Source organism: Pseudopodoces humilis, chromosome 1, assembly GCF_049639895.1.
Source record: "Pseudopodoces humilis isolate 2021_Gansu_Grassland_sample_001 chromosome 1, ASM4963989v1, whole genome shotgun sequence".
Classification (NCBI taxonomy): Eukaryota; Metazoa; Chordata; class Aves; order Passeriformes; family Paridae; genus Pseudopodoces; species Pseudopodoces humilis.
Window position 1 is genome coordinate 63,375,404 of NC_142200.1, and position 19,435 is coordinate 63,394,838.

Here is a 19,435-nt window from a genome sequence, read left to right on the forward strand (position 1 = left end):
AATCCTTTGCTGATAATATTATAGCATATTGTGTGTATATCACAGTGATTTAAAACATCAGAAATATATTTAATTATACTATACAAAGTTAACTACATATTTCTAAAAGTTCTTTTAAAAAATGCAAAGAAAACAAACAAGCAAAACCAAAAACCACACACAATAAAAAACAAAAATAAAAAACAAAACAAAACAAAAATCCCAAAATATTGGAATATTTTAAATAGAGGGTGTTTTAATGTAATTTTGTATGATGTTCTGGGAAAAAAATTTAAATTATTTTTACTCATGCAAATAATGAAATTCTACAATTGTTTTCCAGAAAAGAAACCTGTAAACAAATAAAAGTTCATAGTTAAAAGAAACAACTAATATTTTAAGGCATCAATGAAAGTAGATACATTATAATTTTTTGTTTGTTGTTGATAATCGGAAAATATCTCCACTTTGCACTACTCAATACTCAAAGCATTACTTTGAGAAAGATTCCACTTTATTTTAAGGCAGATGTAAATCTGCAATTACTTCTCTCACTTTTGTAAAGTCACTATGGCCACCAAAGGCCAACATCTTTAATCAGAATACACATCTCATGTAAATTAACCAAATGCTCATTTTTCAGAATTACTAATATCAAAATAAACAGTACCTGACTGCATACAAGAAGGTTTTGTGCATGTGACTGTTCCATGAATTGTTTTTCCCATGTATAAATTAAAGTTAAAATCTACAGAAAGGGGGTCTTTGCCAGTAACTTATTTACATTTGTTAATAAATGTTTCCTAATGCTGAAAAACTATTTATTTCTGGGGAAACACAAGGTTGGACATCCAATGGAAATCTGTTTGCTAACAGGCCACATGGAACAAGATAAACATTTAATTATGTAATTTTGAAACTCCAGGAGAATCAGCAAAGCTGTAATTTGTCACGTTATTCTGGTTTTGAATACTTGAAACAAAACTGTCTGATTATGTAAATGCAAGATGACTCTCATGTCAAAGGCATTTTTTTCTTTTGAGCCAAAAAGGACAGATTTTCTCTCTAAGTATTGGAGGGTGGAAATTTTTCTGTGGATCCGATACTGCTTTAGCAAAATCCACCCCTTTACAAAACACTGCAGGAGACTGCTGTGAACTAATTGAGGTTTTTTTTGTCAAAAGACTAAAGTATTTCCATCTGCCTTCAGCCAGCAAGAAGTTATCCTAGGAATTATTTTATTGGAGACTGAATTGGAAATGATAGAACTGTTTGCTAAGGAATATATAACCTATAATTGATTTTACTCCCCTCAGTTTGAATAATACTTTCCTTTATCTAAAATGCATGAGTGCATTTACATCTGTGGCTCATTTTGGCACAAAACTACATTAAAGCTTCTCTCTGAAAATGAGCTGAAGTCTGCCCACATTGTTTACTGTCTTATCCTCCTTCTTCAAATATTAAATCAGTACCACAATCAATTTCAAACTATTAAGTTATAGACTTCAGTATTCTTGATGGATTGTTAGGTCATCCTGCTCAAAAGTGACACACAAAACCAAAAAAAATAAATAGACATGATAAATAAATATGTTGTGATATATTTATGCAATTATGCTGGTGGGAGATGTGCTCAGTTATCAATTTTCCATAGTCTTTTTCAAATTTTATAATCATGGCTGACTAATACATGTCACAGAAAACTCTAATGAAGACTATAATCCAAATTATATGTACTAGTTTCTGGAATTTTTTTAGCATTTTGGAATAATTACTGATAAAACGTTTTTGAAGTTTCAGATTTGGCACATGAAAGACCTGACTTCACTATAATGAGGAACAGCTTATTTTTAAAAAAATGAAATGTCCTAGTAACTGTGTGCAATCCCCTTTAGTCACCATCCTTATCCAAAAAAAAAGATGCACAAAGTTCATTTGTGGAGAGAAGAATGATGTTACTATGTCCTGTACTCCTTGCAGATTCTGTTTCTTGCATGCTGTATTCCTACATGCTGAAGATGATTTGGGTTACTCTAACAAAGAAATGAAGCATTAATACAAGTTAATAGAATTGGGGGGGAAGAAAAAACCAAATAAACCCACAAAAATAAACCCACCAAACCCCAAACACATGAGTTCAGTACTAAGGTTCTCAATAAAACATTATATGTCTTGACTGAATGGTCTTGCTCAGAGCTCTGACAGCTCAAACACTGTCACGGAGCAGTGGGTCCAATACAGCCAAAAGATTCATCTGCAGCATTCATGGAAGTCTTGGACGTTGCAGAAAAGGCGACTTGTTTGTGCTGCTGCTGACAAAGACCAGGGAGATCTGTTACCTGTGAGGAAGAGACCTCAAACTGAAGTGAGAGCAGAAAACATTTTATAGGGTATTCTTAAAATGGATAGCAAAGAATCACAAGGACCACACTTCCTTGCAAACAAAGAAACGTAGTGAAAGTATTGCACTGTCATTTGTAGGGCATGTACAGATGCTGCAATGGTTCAAAAATATTCATGAACTGCAAAAAATGCCTCTAAGAATTGAGAGAGAAAGACTTTAAGACCTCAATGACTTTAACATACCGAACAGAAGACTGAGAAGTGATTACATAGTATAATCATCTCTGTGATGGAAAAATACTAATACAAGTATTAAAATGTTTTTGAAACCAGCAGTGTAAAGTGCACCAATAACAAGGTTGAAAGCTAAATCTTGTCATCCCCATTATTAAACAGTCAGAATATTTTAAATGGGAGGGTAATTTACCTCTGAAAAATGGTAATAGAGGAAGTAGCTGATTATCCATCTGTCATGGTCTTCAAGTTAACTATTCAAAGTAACCATAACTTGGGCTGCATCAAAATTAGCACGGCCAGCAGGTGAAGGGAGGTGATTTCCCCCACTATTCCACTGTCCTGGGATCCCACCTGAAGTACTGAGTCCAGCTCTGGGGCCCTCAGCAGACCGAAGGCATGGACCTATTGGAGTGAGTCCAGAGGAGAGTCACGAAGACGACCAAAGGGCTGGAAAACCACTATTATGAAGTCAGGCAGAGAGAGTTTGGACTATTCAGCCTGGAGAAGGGAAAGCTTTGGGGAGACCTTCTAGGACCTTTCAGTACCTAAAGGTGGCTTCCAAGAAAGCTGGAGACAGGGTTTTAACAAGGGCATGGATTGATAGAACAAGAGGGAGTGGCTTTTAACTGAAAAATTCTTTACTCTTCAAGTTGTGAGGCAGTGCCACAGGTTGTCCAAAGAATCTGTGGATGTCCTATCCCTGGAAGTGTTCGGTGTCAGGCTGGATGGATCTTTGAGCAATCTGTTACAGTGGAAGATGTCCCTGCCCATGGCAAGTAGGTTGGAACTGAATGACCTTTAAGGTCCCTTCTAATCCAAACCCTTCTACAGTTCTATCCTGCACTGAGTCACAAAGGAAATACAGCTTTATCATGAGGTAATTATAAAGAAAATGTTAGCAGGTACAAAACAGGCTTCTTCTTGTAATATCACTCTGGGAAATGACCAGATTATTTCAAGTGAAGAGGAAACATGCACAAACACAGAATCAGCTTGAAGCAGGCTCATTAAAGAGAAAGTTTTGCGAGGCTGTAGACAAATTCTTTTTTTTCTTTTCAAGAAGAAGACCTCATTCTTTTCAAACAACCTTTGGGCCTGCCTAGTTTTCTGTATGGAAGGTTAGACAAAAACAACCTTCATATCTCAGTACTAAACAAAATTATTAACAATATCTAATCATTGCTAAAGTGATTGCTTTCAAATATACACAGAATTAGTGTAGCTTCATAGCCATATTCAAACATATTTCTAGTAGCCTTGACTAAAATTTAAAACAAAAAAAATTTAGACTGAAAAAAAAATGTTGTTCTTCATGAGGACATTAACCTTTTGAAAATGCAACACAGCATTAAGAAAACTATCTGCTGTATTTCTTAGGCCAAAAGCAATTTGAAAGATTATGCAATTATAGGGATTGAGAAGGTAATTTAAATAGTAAAAATATACTTGGTTTTGAGAGCTTGAAAGTTTTTGAAAACCTTTTTTTTAAAATTTTTTCATTAGTGTAGCATAGAAGTAAAGTGCATGGTAGCTTTTACCTATAAAATACAGAAATAGTTCTTAACCATGTCAAACATACCCACATGTAGTTAGAAATGCGCACTTATACACAGGGATAACATGCAAGTAAGACTTTGGCTTCATATTTGCAAATTGCATTTTTCTTCCCTTCCCTCCCCTAAAATTCAACTGTTGTAATGAAAGCCTTATTAGATTTTCTACTTATTATTAACCTGGAGACCCTCCAGCCTCCTCCCTACTCTTTTTTTTATTCGTTTTTAAACTTCTGACCCGATGCAATCTGCCTGCAGGGGCAAATACAGTTATCTCCTTCTAAATTAAAATTGTAACTCATTTGGTACAGTTTACACAAGGCCTCAACTCTGACACATGCAATTACTATGAACATAGGAGGAACATGATTGCTGAGAGCCACCAGAAATAGAGTTTAATCAGAAAACATGGAGTTGTTCCAACAGATTTGTAATTTCACCACTTGCTATTCTTTTATGTTCCTGAGCGTTCAGATAATTAGATACACTATTTTTTTGCTTCCCAAGAGGCCAGTGAAAGCAAAATTCCTTCTTTTACATTAACAAGATGAAATTATAATACACAAAATCTATAACTTTTCTGTTGAAATGACAAATTCATACAACATTAATTTTAGTACTTACAAAATGTTACAAATAATTTGTTCTGTAATATCAGTGTGTATCACAAAATGTAGACTTAGGTGAATTAATCACCCATTCAGATGGATTACCCAGTCTGTCAGCTTTTACTCACATAAGAACCCCTAGGTAGCTCCCTTTGCCTATCTTAAAAGGCAGGGTTTTTTAAAAGTTCTTTAAAATATGAGGTTCATATTTTGTGCCATTGTTAGGGAATGATCCTCTGGTGTAGTGGGTCAGACTGTAGATCTGTTAGAAAAAATGGAGATGTTAGGAAGCAGATTCATAGCTTCCCTGATCTCTGTGCCTTTAATTCCTCTCTGAAAAATGTATTTTTAGTGTATTTGATCAAGTTTAGTGAAACACAGAGCTGAATCAACAAAGAGACATCACTCACTGTAATTAGAAAGGAAGATGAAAACTTCAACTATATATTGCCTTGCATGATGGCACCACATTCTTTCAAGAATAGGGGTCTTTACGTCTCAGCTGCTTTTACAAGTAAAAACATCTGAACAGTAAATACAAATTAATAGACAAGTGCAACATTGCAGGGTTTTGCAGTCTTTTTACTGGGGTCTGAACGCATTCATCTTAATTATACTTTAATATCAAGTTCCCCAGGCTGATGGATGGGCCTCTGGGAAGACTGCAGGTCAAGTAGGGAGTAAGGTTACAGAAAAGGGCTACAAAAAATACTTTGGGTAAAGAAAATGCATGGCTGATTATGTGCTCTGTAGTACAAATGTGGTCCTGCAGCTCTGGCTGTTTTTTCAAGAGGCCACCTGCTTTGTATTTCTCCTTTTATGTTAGCCATTAATTTTGCTGCCACAGGCACAATTCATACTTACAAGGTTGGAGGCTCAGACAAAAGCAGCTGCTGTTTCAAATAGCACTACTCCATTCCCAAGACAGCCAACTCAGCTGCAACAACATCAATGAGGTGGATACACCAAATTCACCAAAAGATAGACTTTCCCATCCTTAACACACTATTTTATGCTGCATACATAACAGCAAAGCAAATGCTTAAGGCTGGAAGGAAACAAAATGCAGATAATGCAAGTTTATGGAAAGAAAGAGTCTGGAAGGGAAACAGAGAAGCAAAGCAAAAGTTAAAAAAAAAAAAAAAAGAAAATAAATTAAAAAAATAAAAAGAAAGAAAGAAAAAAGATTATACAAATACTGGTGATGAGGTTTCCAGCTTGTCTCAAGCAAACCTCTTGGTCTAGAAGCTTTTCTTGGTTTGTGAAAACATAATTTATTTGATAGTAGCAGTTACCCCATTTATAAAGAGATGGCAAAATAGAGAAATGTTGTATCATCCTGCTTGTTTAAGTGTGGGATGTCTGAGTCCACTGCAAAAGCAGATTTATTTTTCTTGGCCCCAGGAGCATGCTCTGAGCCATTGGGACACACTGCCTTTCTGCAGCCTGTGCACCCCCAGCCCTCTCCCCAGGACCCCACACTCCTCTGGCTCTGTGGTAAAAGACAAAGCTCCTGCAGAGTTCTCTCAGGTTTTAAAGAGTTTCTGACCTAAGACACGGCACTGGGCAACCTGTGCTTTTTTGTTTAAAGCCCATTTGGTTTTGTTTCAGCCCATTCTGAGAAAATCCAGCCCAGGGATCCCTGCACCACACTTCCACAGCTGAAAATTAAAGTAATGCAACTCAAAGCATCCCAATACTTTCACAGGCACAGCTCTTGAATTGCATTGATGTTGATACAAGGAGACAGGAGCCTGCAGCCAGGAGCAGGATCAGGGAAGGAGAAGAGCAGAGAAAAGGACCACAGTAGCCCCAAGCAGTCTGCCATATGCTGCAGATAAGAAAACACCCCCTGAATCACCTGGAATTTAATCATGCCCTTGTGCACCAAGGAGAGTTAGAGCTTGGGAGCAGCTCTCCACTAACACATGGTGACAGCAAGGGCTCACAGTGAGTGGTTTTGCAATATCCTGAACAGAAAAGGGACTGATTGTTCCCTGTCCTGATCAGTACAGAAGCAAAAGCCATAAAATTCATTTAGTAGCAGCCACGCTCAAAACAGACAAAAGGAAGTGGCTCACCACAAGGCAGACAGAGAGAAACCTCTCAACTAAGAGGCTGCAGCTTCAAGAAGTCTGATGGACCTCAAATAGAATCTACAGGAGCACTTAAAAAGTCCTAAGTGTTGCAAAAGAGACCACAGCAGATTCAAGAAACACCTGGGGAAGCTTGAAAGTTTAAACAGGAAGTATTTTATAGGTTTTTTTTTTTTTTATTGTTCCCAAGCCACAGGATTTTGGACACTGTTGGAGACAGGATAATGGATTAGTTAGCCCATGATCTGTACCAGTCCAGCTACTCCTCTGCTCTTAAGACTGATATGTCCAACCAGTTAGCAGCAGCTGGGAGATTTCCAGGGCTGCAGCTAAACTACTGAGTTTGAGAGCTACATCAGGCTTATTCTCCAAAAATATGCTTAATCCCATTTTTTTTTAAACTGGTTTCCATATTGTCTTGCAACAATAATTCCAAACTCTATTTAGAAACTGTGTATAGAGGCACTTCATCTTTGTTACTTTTAATAGGTCACTTGGCACCTTCATTGAAAGTCCTCTACTCACCATTTTATGAGAAAACAGTAAAGAATTGGGGGATCTTTATCATATTCTTTTCCATACATTCATATAGCTCTTTTATAGCCTGGAGCATTTCATCTACTTATTTATATTTTATCCCTCAGTGCAAAATTATTCTCATAAATGTTAGAAAGTACATACTTCAGGAGATGGCTTTGAGAGTTTAATGTCAAAATTTACTACAGATAAAGCAAAGGAATTTAAAGGATAACTGTTTATTTCTATAAATAATTTCCAATTTCTGTTATGGTCTTCTGTTCTGTTGATTTTTCATGGAACGCAGACTTTACCCTTGTATAAGACTCTTCTGCACCCCTCTGTCATAGTTCAAATATTTACAGGCATATAAACTGACTCTAAGGGAACTGGTGAGGACACTGAGTACTGTAATATGAACATAAAACCACCAAATTCTAAGTATAGCAGTGAGGAATCCACGGCACTTAAAAATAAAGGATTGTCCAAAGTGATACTATATTTTTATAGTGGACACAAAAATTGATAGCGACAGTGGCTCAGCAGGAATGAGGATAGAATAGAAACACTTTCATAATTCATTTGATTTGTGATTTTTGACCTAAATTTCTCTCCTGTGCTTGTAGATAGGGACAAAAGCAAGTGTATACACTTCTAGCCTAAAGACGAAATCTCTTGTCCTGGAAGAACAGGGTTATTTACTTAACCAGCACAGGTTTCCGCTAGATGGTGCTCCTAGCCTTGGGAAAGCCATAAACAGATTAACCTGATGCTTTGCGAGGGGAGGAACAAGCTGTTTCATGAGCTGGTGAACCAACAGCCACGAAGTGGCATCTTGTAGATCTCAATCCACATTCCTAGATCCCAAGGCTGCAGTAATTTTGCTCTTTCCTCACACCTGCTAAGCACTCACAAGCATATTTCCTGCTTCATTCTCGTGTTGCAGTCTTCAGACACAAAATTTCACAAAGCCTGTTAAGATGCCTCTAAAACATTTCCTGCAAAGCAGGTTCATGCAGAAACCCCATCTTTCAGAAAGCTGCTTTAGGAAAAAATATCTATATGCATACATTATGCAAGTTCTTTATCTGATCATCTTCATTCTTACTGCTATTCTTTTTATCTCCTCCACTATTTCCATAAGAGTTAACATCTTCTTCATTTTTGACAGGTGAAAAAAAGAAATAATATCCTAAATAATGCTCTTCACAGACATTCACTTTTTCTATTCCATTGGCAGATACTGCAGTATGGATCCACATCAGCTCTCCTCACCTACCAAGAGGCATTAATTCTTTTGACTTGGGTAACACTTACTGATACCTTCTCCTGTACACACTTCCATCTGGTAGCAAAGCAGCTTTTTTATCAGCCTCCTTGGAATAACAACATACATAGAAGGACGTTGAAATAGTGGAGACATTTCAGAGATGCAGAAATTATCAAAGATAGGAAAAAGTATCTCCCAGTGAGAGATTCAAAAAGTTCAAAACTGTCCACTTAAAAGCATTTAAGCAACATCACTTTCCAAGATAGGAATACGAAGTTAAGAGTTAGTACAGAACCAAAAATACATACATAGTTCAGTCCAAGATAGCACTGGTGTGCAGCAGAGTTGGGTTCATGTGCATTATAAGATGGAAGAAGCTAAAACTGAGCAAAGTATGAAGTCTCCCCAAAGAGACATTCTGTTGTTGTTGTTGCAAGAACTGCCTGTCTTTGGCTCAAAACAGCTTCCTCTGGTGGGTGGAACAGGCCAGCAGCTGGCAGCACCATCACAGTTTTTGTGTCAGAAGTGTACTGCCACAGTCCACTAAAGTGAGATTTCTCTTCAGGATGTAAGATTTTCCTGTGATATCTGGAAAATCACCATTTACAATTGCTGTCACTGGAACACTGCTGATAAACCAGTTGTTCTGACAATGGTCCACACTGCCATCATGAAGGAGCAGTCCACAGTGCTGCAATGCATTTGGAAAGATTACATAGTCATGTGGGCTGCTGGTGAGATTCATCTATCCAACACACTGAATTTCCTCATGGAAAGAACTAGGAGTTACAGAGATGTCTAGTTACAGTAACACTGGTTTATCACTCTTAATAGAGAAAGACGGTTTGTTTTCCTCTACAGGCTTCAAAAGCCTTTAATAATTACTTTGTTAGAAGAGAGGAATGGCTGACCATAAGTGAAATCTCTACCGACAGGCAAATGAGAAATATGAGGCTGAGTCTGACAGATCCATTTAACCTATTCTGAATAAGCAAGATATAGAGAAGAAAGAGAGAGACAGAGCTGCTGGAAGTTTGAACTGCAGATGTCCCTTCTATGAAACTCTGTGACTAATGGGGGAAGCCCACTTTGCCCTACCCTGTTGAATCCATGCTACAGACTCCACACCTCTTCACCAGGTAATGATTCTTTAAAGGGAGTCATCATGGACACTGAGTGCTCAGAACCTTACCCAAAATAAAAATTGGTCCTCTCCCAGATTTATGGCTCTCACTACTGAGTGTTTCCTCCTTTGCCTGTCTTTTCTCATGCCCAGTGCTACCTTGCAGAGCACTTGGTAGAGCAAGGAGAAGTGATAGCAGTGGTCAGAGTATTCCTGTTGTCCTTTCCAGCATATATCCTTCATAGAAATAGTTAGGCTGCATTCTCCTGTCCAATGGAATAGAAAAAGTATTGAAACCACTGCTACAATGGTGTATTTCTGGTTGCAGAGATGGCAATAAAAAACCTTTCATTGTGGCAAACAGGGGTGTCTTATGTTCACCTCATTGCAAAGGGGTTTTGAGACAACATTGGTCTCTATTCCAGAGCAGAAATCCTTGTACTCATTCCATTACTTACAAAGCCATCCAGCTTTCTGATGGGGTTTCTTAACCTCTTCCTTCCACCAGACATACACTTGTTGGATTGATTCACCCTGGTTTGAAGAGCCTGTGATGAAAACATGGCACAGGCCTACCATGTTTTCCTGAAGCTGAAAGTGCTCTCAAGGACCAGGCAGCCTCCTCCCATGACTATCAGGTCAATGTAGATGGGTTTGCAGCCTCTTTGATGACTGCTGCCAGATAACTGGAACTGGCAGTTACTTGAAACCCATCAAAGGAGGACATATATGCACTGTGCTACCCCTTCTGGACTCTGTTCCTTTCAGGAGTTTCCACATGCAGATGCAGAATTCCGCTCCTCCATTCACTGCTACAGAATAATGCTGCCCCTACTTAAATGTTAATGGATGAAAAACAGTTTTGATTTAGTTATCAAAAGCTGCACACTCTGACTTAAAATTAAACGTGGCAGGATATAACAACTGGCTAAAAAAATTTACCAATAAAATAAATGCCTACTGTACAATTTTTCAGTGCATCTTTACTGCAAAATACACATTTGACTCTCTTTGGGTTCTTTATTGTGAGGAAAGAGCCTTAAGCAGTAGTCTTGAGTGAAGACATGCCAATCTAACAGAGGTTTGGGGTTCTTCTTGTGTTCACAGAACACAAGACATTGTGGGTTAATTTACCTGTATTTTTTGAAAGGAGATGTGAAACGATAGCTTTTGTATGTGGTCTGTGGCAACAAATTACCTGCATGCAACCAGTTCCTATATGGTAAATGATGTAAGACCAAGACCAAGAACTGAAAGTGTGATGTGCATGCATCTGTGTGCATGAATATATATATAAATTGCTACTACTACTACTACTATTATTATTATTATTATTATTATTTATTGGCATGGTTCAGTTTTGAGAAGCAGTATAAAAGATTCTCTTTATAATGTCAGTCATCAGAAGACAGTGAGTTAATGGTTCAAAAGAGACACAAGTAGGGACCCCAAAAAGTAGTTAAAAAGGAGGAAAAAAAATATTTACACTATAGCAGCAGTGTATCTGAAGAAAAAAATGTTTTCTGAGAAACCTTGTTTTAAGTCATTGCCATTCCCTGACTTTCACAAACACTTCATGCGACAAGAACAGTCTCACCCAGGCCTCAGATAGTGAATTTGAGAATTTTAGGGTAGATGAGCCTTGAAATATATTTCAGCTTGGTGACCTGTCACACTTAGCTTTTTGTCTCTGATGCTGACTGCAACCATTGCCCAAGTCCCTGGCTGTGGGGAGATTTTCTGTGCAGTTCATTAGTTTAACTCATTAGTCAAAGAGGTAAAGTCCACCACTTCTGGAGCAGTGGCCATTCAAGCAGAACACCATATAACCTCCTACAATGATCTCTATAACTTCTGCCCCCAAATCCCAGACAGTGACTTTTGCATGAATTTTTAATTCCATTAAGACTGAAAATATTTACTACAACAGCTAATGTGAGAATGTAAGCATCTGAAAATAAGCCTGTAAATGTTTAATTACTTTTTCACTAGCCTTTTCTCAAATCTAATATTCTCCAAATTAATTTGAATCTGCATGCTTTTACCTTTGCTTCCAGTCACTGGATCTTGTTATGATGCTGCTTTCTGCAGGGTTAGAGTCATCTACCACTGGCAAGCTCCTTAAGTGCCTGTAATTATGAATCTACATGATACATTAGACTCCAATTTTCTCACCAGACATTTTTTTCCAGACCACAGAATATTCTTTTGTTTTCTGTCTGAAACCTCACTTAAATACTAGTGCCATTTATGAGGCTGTGACCCTTTGGTAACAATCTCACTCAAGCTGCAAAGGACTGTCCCATGCTCAATCCAAACAGGAGAGCCATGTTTGTGACTTGAGTTGGAGCCTAAATATTGGGTAGGGAGGACCATCTGATTCTGGGCTGATGATCTCGCCCTCTTAATAAATTCATAATCTCTGAATACTGTTCCCCTTCTCTCTGGCTCACTGTGATGTGAGCCAGAGAATTACAGCACATGAATCAAAGGATGTAGATAGGTTTGCTCTGCTGAGGGGCTACAGCCACCACACGGGCAATGCAACTACCTGTGCCTCCTGGCATGTGAGGAGGTCTGTATTGTTAGCAAGGCACAGGGGCAATAATCTTCCCTGCTGCTTTCGCAAATCCTCTGCTGGCTGACCTGTGATTACTGGTAATGGTGGGTGGAGTTGTGTGAAGTCACACAGAAGAGCTTAAAGCTTGTCTAAGATATTTTGTTTAATGGGGGCTGGTCTGTGGACCATCACTATAACTGTTCTTCTCAGCCACTGAGTAGATTTTGTAAGATCTATCCATCCTTATCAAAGTTCTGGGAAAACTATCTGATCCAGCCAGCAATGGCATACTATGAGTGTATCAAAAGTCACTAGCAGGGAGCTCCTGCAAACTGAAAACTAGATACTTGGTGCCATGTTCTTCCACTTTTCACAAGAGACATAGAAAAACCAATTACCTTTTGTCAAAAGCCAATGGAAAGTGTTAAAACCTAACCTATACAAGATTAGCATAGAACAGGACTGTGCAATTTACAACTGAATCATTTCAAGTGACCATTACTACTTGACCCAGTTTAAAACTTTCACATCAAATTAATGCACTCTGTATAGAGAACCTTATTGTTTGTCATCATGGCCCCCTGCTGTAAAATATTTCTTCTGAAATATTACTAACACAAAATGTTCTATTCAGAGAATCATCTTTTTATTGGCAAGATGATCTTGAATTTAAGAAAAGCTGTAGAAAAGTTAGGTACAATCAGTCATATTAACTAACCACTATTCTCCAGCACCAAGAAATTGTTCATAGCACGAAGAACAGCTCAGTAATTCTGAGCTCATAGAAGAGCCTATCTAAATTTAACTGCTGTATCATGTTAATGAGAGATAAAATGCCCTGCATCACCAAACAGATGGTGCTAGCCCACATTAATAAACTCACTGGAGAACTTAATATGCTTAGATTTAGATAGGTTATTCCACTGGATGACATAGTCCATGACGCATCCTGAAGCAATGGATCTGTATTTGGCAGCTCTTTATCATCTCACTTGGTTGTCCTGGCCACTCCGTCTGCTGTCCCTGTGTCCTGTCCTGCCTCTCAGCTATCCTGACTTGCAGATATAAAGGTGAAGCCCTTTGTGGTTCTGGTGGAAGCCAAAAACACTCACATTGGCAGAGCCATATTTTGTATTTTCACAGAATCCCTGGATTTTACTGACCCCATGGAAGATCAGTATTTGGAGACCAGTTAGTGTATCCCTGCTCTCCCCAGCAACATTAACACACTCCTTTCCCCGGCAGAGCCGGGGGAGTATACAGGTATGAAAGATATGGATGCCTGTTTCTGCCTCATCCTGTTCCATCTGAGGGCTGCAGCTGCCAGGGAGCTGGCAGGGGCAGGGGCATGAGCTGGGCATAAGGCTGCTGGCACCACTGTGACTCCCATATGGGCTTATTTTGGCTTCAGGCTGTGATTTTGCCTCCCTAAAATCCAAGGCAACAGATTGAATCTGGACATTTTTGCCCAGGGATGTTTTGGCAGCTCATCCTATTTGCACTTCCAAAAAGCATAAAATGTTTGTATATTACGCTTTGCATATTTAGCCAGTGTTATTAGCTTATAGTAAATAAATATTTAAAACATATTAAGTATCATACTATTTCAGAAAAAATAAATTAAGAATTCATGTGATTGGAAAAGAGTGTTGAATGCAATTGGATCGTGGTATTCATTTCATGAATACTACTTCTGGTGATATCATTTATATGAATTTGATTCATCTTATCAGCAATCTCTATGACTATTTGTTATGTGAATTATGAATAAAGCTTCCTAAAATAAATCTTCGGCTACCATTTTCCTCCTCTTCTGAATAAAGTTAATGTAGCACTCCTTAAAGATTGCCTAATACAAGAACTCTGTAAATAAGTACAATAACTTAGAAATGAGAAATCATAGGAAGTGGGTGGAAGAGAACAAGAGCAAACTACAGTTCAAATATGTTGGAATTCAAAAGGTATTTTCATAAGATATTGCAATATTTGCACAAAGACACAAGTGGAGTTTTCAGAAAGCTTTAGAGGTTCTTATCTACTTTATATAATGTGATCTGGAAGACAGGAAGTATTTACTCAGTGTCCTAACTTGCAGAAATTACCATGACAGTCATGAAGCTTTAGCTGCAATATACCTGGGCATGGGATTTACATGGGAGCAGAGAAATATTCCTTCTTTTGAGCACAAGTACATCTGTAGAATTTGGTGAGGACGTATGCAAACCACCTGCAGTATGTACCTGAGAAAGCACAGATAAGAAGTCAAGGATTTCATTCTCTACCTTCCAAGATTATCTTATGTCGAGGCATACTGTTTCATTTCCTGACAGAACTAGAAACAAAAAATGTTTTTAGCCAAGACATTCAGAGAGAGAAGAGGGAGAAGGTATATAAACATGAAAAAGAAGTGAACACATATATAGAGGGCTACAATCACAGTGAAGCACTGAAAATATTTGCTACTTTATTTTATACCTAATTCCTTTTATCTGTGCTCTGTTTCCAACTTTCACACCTTGTGTGTGTAGCTATGTACAAGGATGTAGTTTTCCAAGCAGGAACTGAGAGAAGTTCAGTCTAGATCTAAACCACCGCTAAGAATCAAATATTTTTAGATGTCTCTGACATATTATCAGAACTAGTGTGGACTCCTTTTTCTGTGTTTTAGTTTAACAAAAATAAGAGAGAAATAAAATACATGGGACAGACTGGAATACTATTGATCAATTGATCAAGTATGAGGCAGATCTCACATTGCACAACAATTTGCTCCACAGTCTTAAATCAGCCTTTGAATGAGGTGAGCAAGGCCCCTGCTGACCAAAATTTCATTTCCTCAACGGGGAAAGGATGAATCAGCACACACTGCACCTTAAATTCACTCACTCTCATAAGGCTGGGGATTTCCAGTAGTGTGCAGGGGCAGGGTTTGTGCACCAAGTGTGGAGAGCTCAGCACCTGGCAGAGCCTGTGACACCTAAAACATCAGCCTGCTCTTGCCCCATTACTGAGAGGCCATCATCAGGGGGGAACTAAGGAGGTTCTTTGCAATGCTGAAGCCACGGCCATGTGTGAACTATAATACTATGAATGCTGAGGTGAAACATAGGTATTAAGAGAACAATTATTTCTTGAAAATTCTGAATTACATTATGCTACATTTCCTAATAATTTCAGAATGAGGGAGATCTCTTTCTTTTTTTAAACTACCAAAGCAAGAAACTGCTCTTCTTCCCATAGACCTGCCACTAACTCCAGCCATTCCTTTCCTGATTCAAAAAAGTCAGATAGATTCTGTATTTCTTCACAAATCAGAAGAAAAATGTTAGGGCATTTTCATTGCAAAAATTTGTACTACTTCTAGTAATTCAACATGAACTTTTATGCCTTTTCCCTTAACAAAATACTATCTTTTTTCAAATATTTAAAAAAAAACTTTCCTAGTTTAAACACAGAATAGATTTATGATGAAAGCCATAAGGGAAAAAACAAGAAAGAGAAAGAAAACAACCCCTACATAACATGTGAAATCAACTGTAGAAAAATTGTTTTAAGGGTAGAAGGGTACCAGAATCATGCTTGAATAGGTATCAGCTGATTCTACCAAATGGCCATCAAGGTCAAGGACCATCATAAAAATCAAAGCAAGGACTTTTCCTAGATAAGAATTTTTTTTTATTATTATTTTGAAATAAAGTTCAGGGCTGCGGTCAATATATTTGCTTTTTATGACCACTTATTTGATTTATTTTTGAGAAAACCACTTCAGTTTAGCTGTTAAATACTGAACACTCCTTTTTGTACTTCAAGGCTCAAAGAAGCAGATTTCATAATATTTGTATGCTTTTTATGCATGAGTCCTTTTATTTATACAGCTCCCTATAAATCATATAAATGAATGACAGAAAGGACCAATTAGAGCTTTTTCAGGGTAGAATGGCTCTTAGATGGTTCTGTAGTCTCATTTTAATGGTTTCAGGTTCCACAGTTTCCCTGAGGAGATCATTTGAGAGCTTACTGCAATTTATTCTCATGATAGTCAGCTTCAACATTTCCTTTTCCAATTGAATCACAATACACTTACATCCAACATAATGTATCACACATTTTCTCCTCTTGTGACACAAGGTAGATTCCATAAATCCTGCAATAAATTCATCACCTCCCCTTATGTCCTTATAAGTCTATATTAGCTGAGTTATGTAGCACATGCCAGCTTTGGAAGCAACATCAGTTATACTTCTTCAGTGATTTGCACAAAAAAGTAGCAATCAAACCCCAATACTATAGACATACTTTATACAAGCTCCAAATTGATTCATAAAAATAATCCATATTTTTTTAAATAATTCTATGGTTCTGTGTATTATAAGTATAAAATACCACCCCTTTTTTATGCATGCTTGCAGAGTCTTAACCCCATTCTCCCAGGGTCATATAATACAATTCCACGAGCCAGTTTTTTATCGTGTGTCTCTGGAAGGATCCAAATAAATTTTCCAGCTCACTACAAAGTAAGCAGTACTGTTGTGTGTAGCTGACTCTGGCCTGCCATGTAGACCGGTCCCTTCACCCTTCTCTTTATCATGTGCCAAACTGGTTTGCTTTCAGATTCCTAGCCTGCCTTTCCCATTCAAGTCCTGCCATGGGGTTGCCTGTGTTCCAGGGCTCATGCTCAGCTCCTTCACTGCACAAATTTTATTACACAAGAAACAGGGCTTACATTCATCTTTTACATTTTCAGATTAAAGGGACTACAGAGATAGGGAAACACATTCCTGCAAGTTTAAGACCGTTAGGTTGTACATTTTTTTTAATTTATCTGTCTTCAGTTATACTGATCACAGCAGAATTTTGAAAAAAACAAATGAGAACCAGAAACCAAGAAAGCACCCCTTAACATCCTACTAGTTCGTGTATGTACATACAGCCTCTAAAACAGGCTAGGAGATGGTTATCAAATTACAATTCTTGGAATATTATTCCTCCTGAACAAATGAGTTCTATAAAACTACAAAGTCTCCAGGAAACTCTGTTAGGTGTTAATGTGCTAATTAGAAAAGGATTGACTAAACCCATGAAAGCAGTAATAAAAATTAGAATACTGCTCATTCACTCAGTAATACAGAACAAGTGCTCTAATAGCAAAGGTTTAAGAGCCAAAGGACCATGCAGGTGCCTTATACTTCAATAGGTTTTATAGCTGAGGAAGATGCTACAAATACCAAAAGCTCTGGTGCGAATAAAAATAATAAATCATTTTTGGAAGCTGGCTTTAGAAAACAAATAAAACACAACCAGCAGAAATTAAGAAGCCTGATTACATCTCACAGCTAAAGCCATTCCAAAGCTCATTGTACCTTGTGTCCTACACCTACCAGGTAGGGAAGGAGGGCGTGCACTGGAGTGCTCTGCCAGGCCGTGTGCTGGGTATCCAGTGGCCACCACCTCCTCTTTGCTGACCTGCAGGACAGCTTTTACAGACCGAAGAGACTGGAAGATCCCTGAGGGGAGCTGCAGTGAACTCCTCCCTGGCAATGTTACACGTGGGCCCTGTTAGAGAGAGTCTCTCCTTCATTCTGCAAAAAAATCTGTCATTCATTACTGAAATCAGCCCCGTATGGGTGAACTAGCAACTGGCTTGAAGTCACTGGAGAGCGAAAAAAGGTGACGGCAGCTTGGAATGCAGCTAAAATACTTCCAAGAGTTTAAGATTAAAAGGGATCATTTGGTCACATACTCTCACCACAGGCCAGTAAGTCTTCCTACAAGTCCCAAACTGAACTAAGGAGCTTGTTTGTGATTAAAACCATTACATTTGCATTACATTATCTCAGCTCCCGACCACTAAGTCTTCCTTTATATTCTTTTCTTCCATTGTAAAAAGCTTTAGCACAGCAAATCTTGCAGATCTTTTTGACAAATTGATACTGCCTTCAGAACATATCATTGTAAGAGACTTTCTCCATTACTATAATGTTCTGGCAGGTCTTTCCTGCACCACTTGGTCTTTAATGTCAAGAGCCACACACCTTGTTCTATCAGTTCCCATGAATGCACACTAATGCTGGTAGTACATCCAACAGGCAGACTGGACACATTGCACCTTACCCATAACAGTTTGCTTGACAAGATTTTTAGACAACTTTTTCTAAGACATAAGCTCTCATTCCAGAGGCATGGCTTGTATTCCTGGAAAATTTGGCAGTAAATTTGGCCAGCACACTTGGCTGCTTGAAAGTGTTAATTTTACTAAGCAGTCCAGATGACACTGCAGTTGCTCTCACAGTAGTTTACTAAGTTACCATTTAGCACATCCATAGATTTTATTAACAGTGAGTTTATTTTGGATCTCCGGTAAAAAGCTTGAAAATGTTGAGCCTGCAGAAACTTGCACACCCCAAAACCATGAAGACCAGCCTCTGAAAACCCTACTGATCTTTCAGAACTATTTTAACAGATTGACTGTTCAACAGCATTAGCCATTAGAAGAACATATGGTATTAACCAAAGGACCCAGAGACCATTCTGCAGTTCTAAGCCTGCTAGATTAAAAACAGAAGCCCTGATATTCCTGCAATTACTTTTATCAATTTACCTGTGTAACTGAATAAGGCTATGAAAGTCAAGTTGATTGACATTAAGGATATCTTACCCATTTATCAAACCATTTTTGTATCTTATTCTACTGTTCTTCCTGTGGTTTATGTTAAAACAGTCAAGAGCAGTACCTAGTCATCCAGCTTGGTCTTCTGAAAATGGACAGAACACGAATGATTTTCTTTACTTCATAATAAATTTCCTTCCACTTAAAGATTTATTAAACCCCAAACTTAGCTATTTTCTCAGCTAACTGTCAAGATCCCACGGTGCAAATTAGCCAGACTTCATTAAAAACTGTCTAGGTTTGCTTGGAACAGAGCTTTCCCCACGGACCTCACCAATTCCCACCACGTGATGCCAGCACAGCACCTGGCTTCTCCCAGGTACGGCGGCGATGCTCATCCAGCACCACCGACGTGCGCTCCACCACATCTGCGGCACCTCAGACCCACCCGCAGCCCGGAGCGGCTCCCCTCGCCCCTCCTCGTGCCCCTTTTCCTCTAAATCCCCCTCCGCAGCCGAACGCCCAGCGGGATCCCCGTTC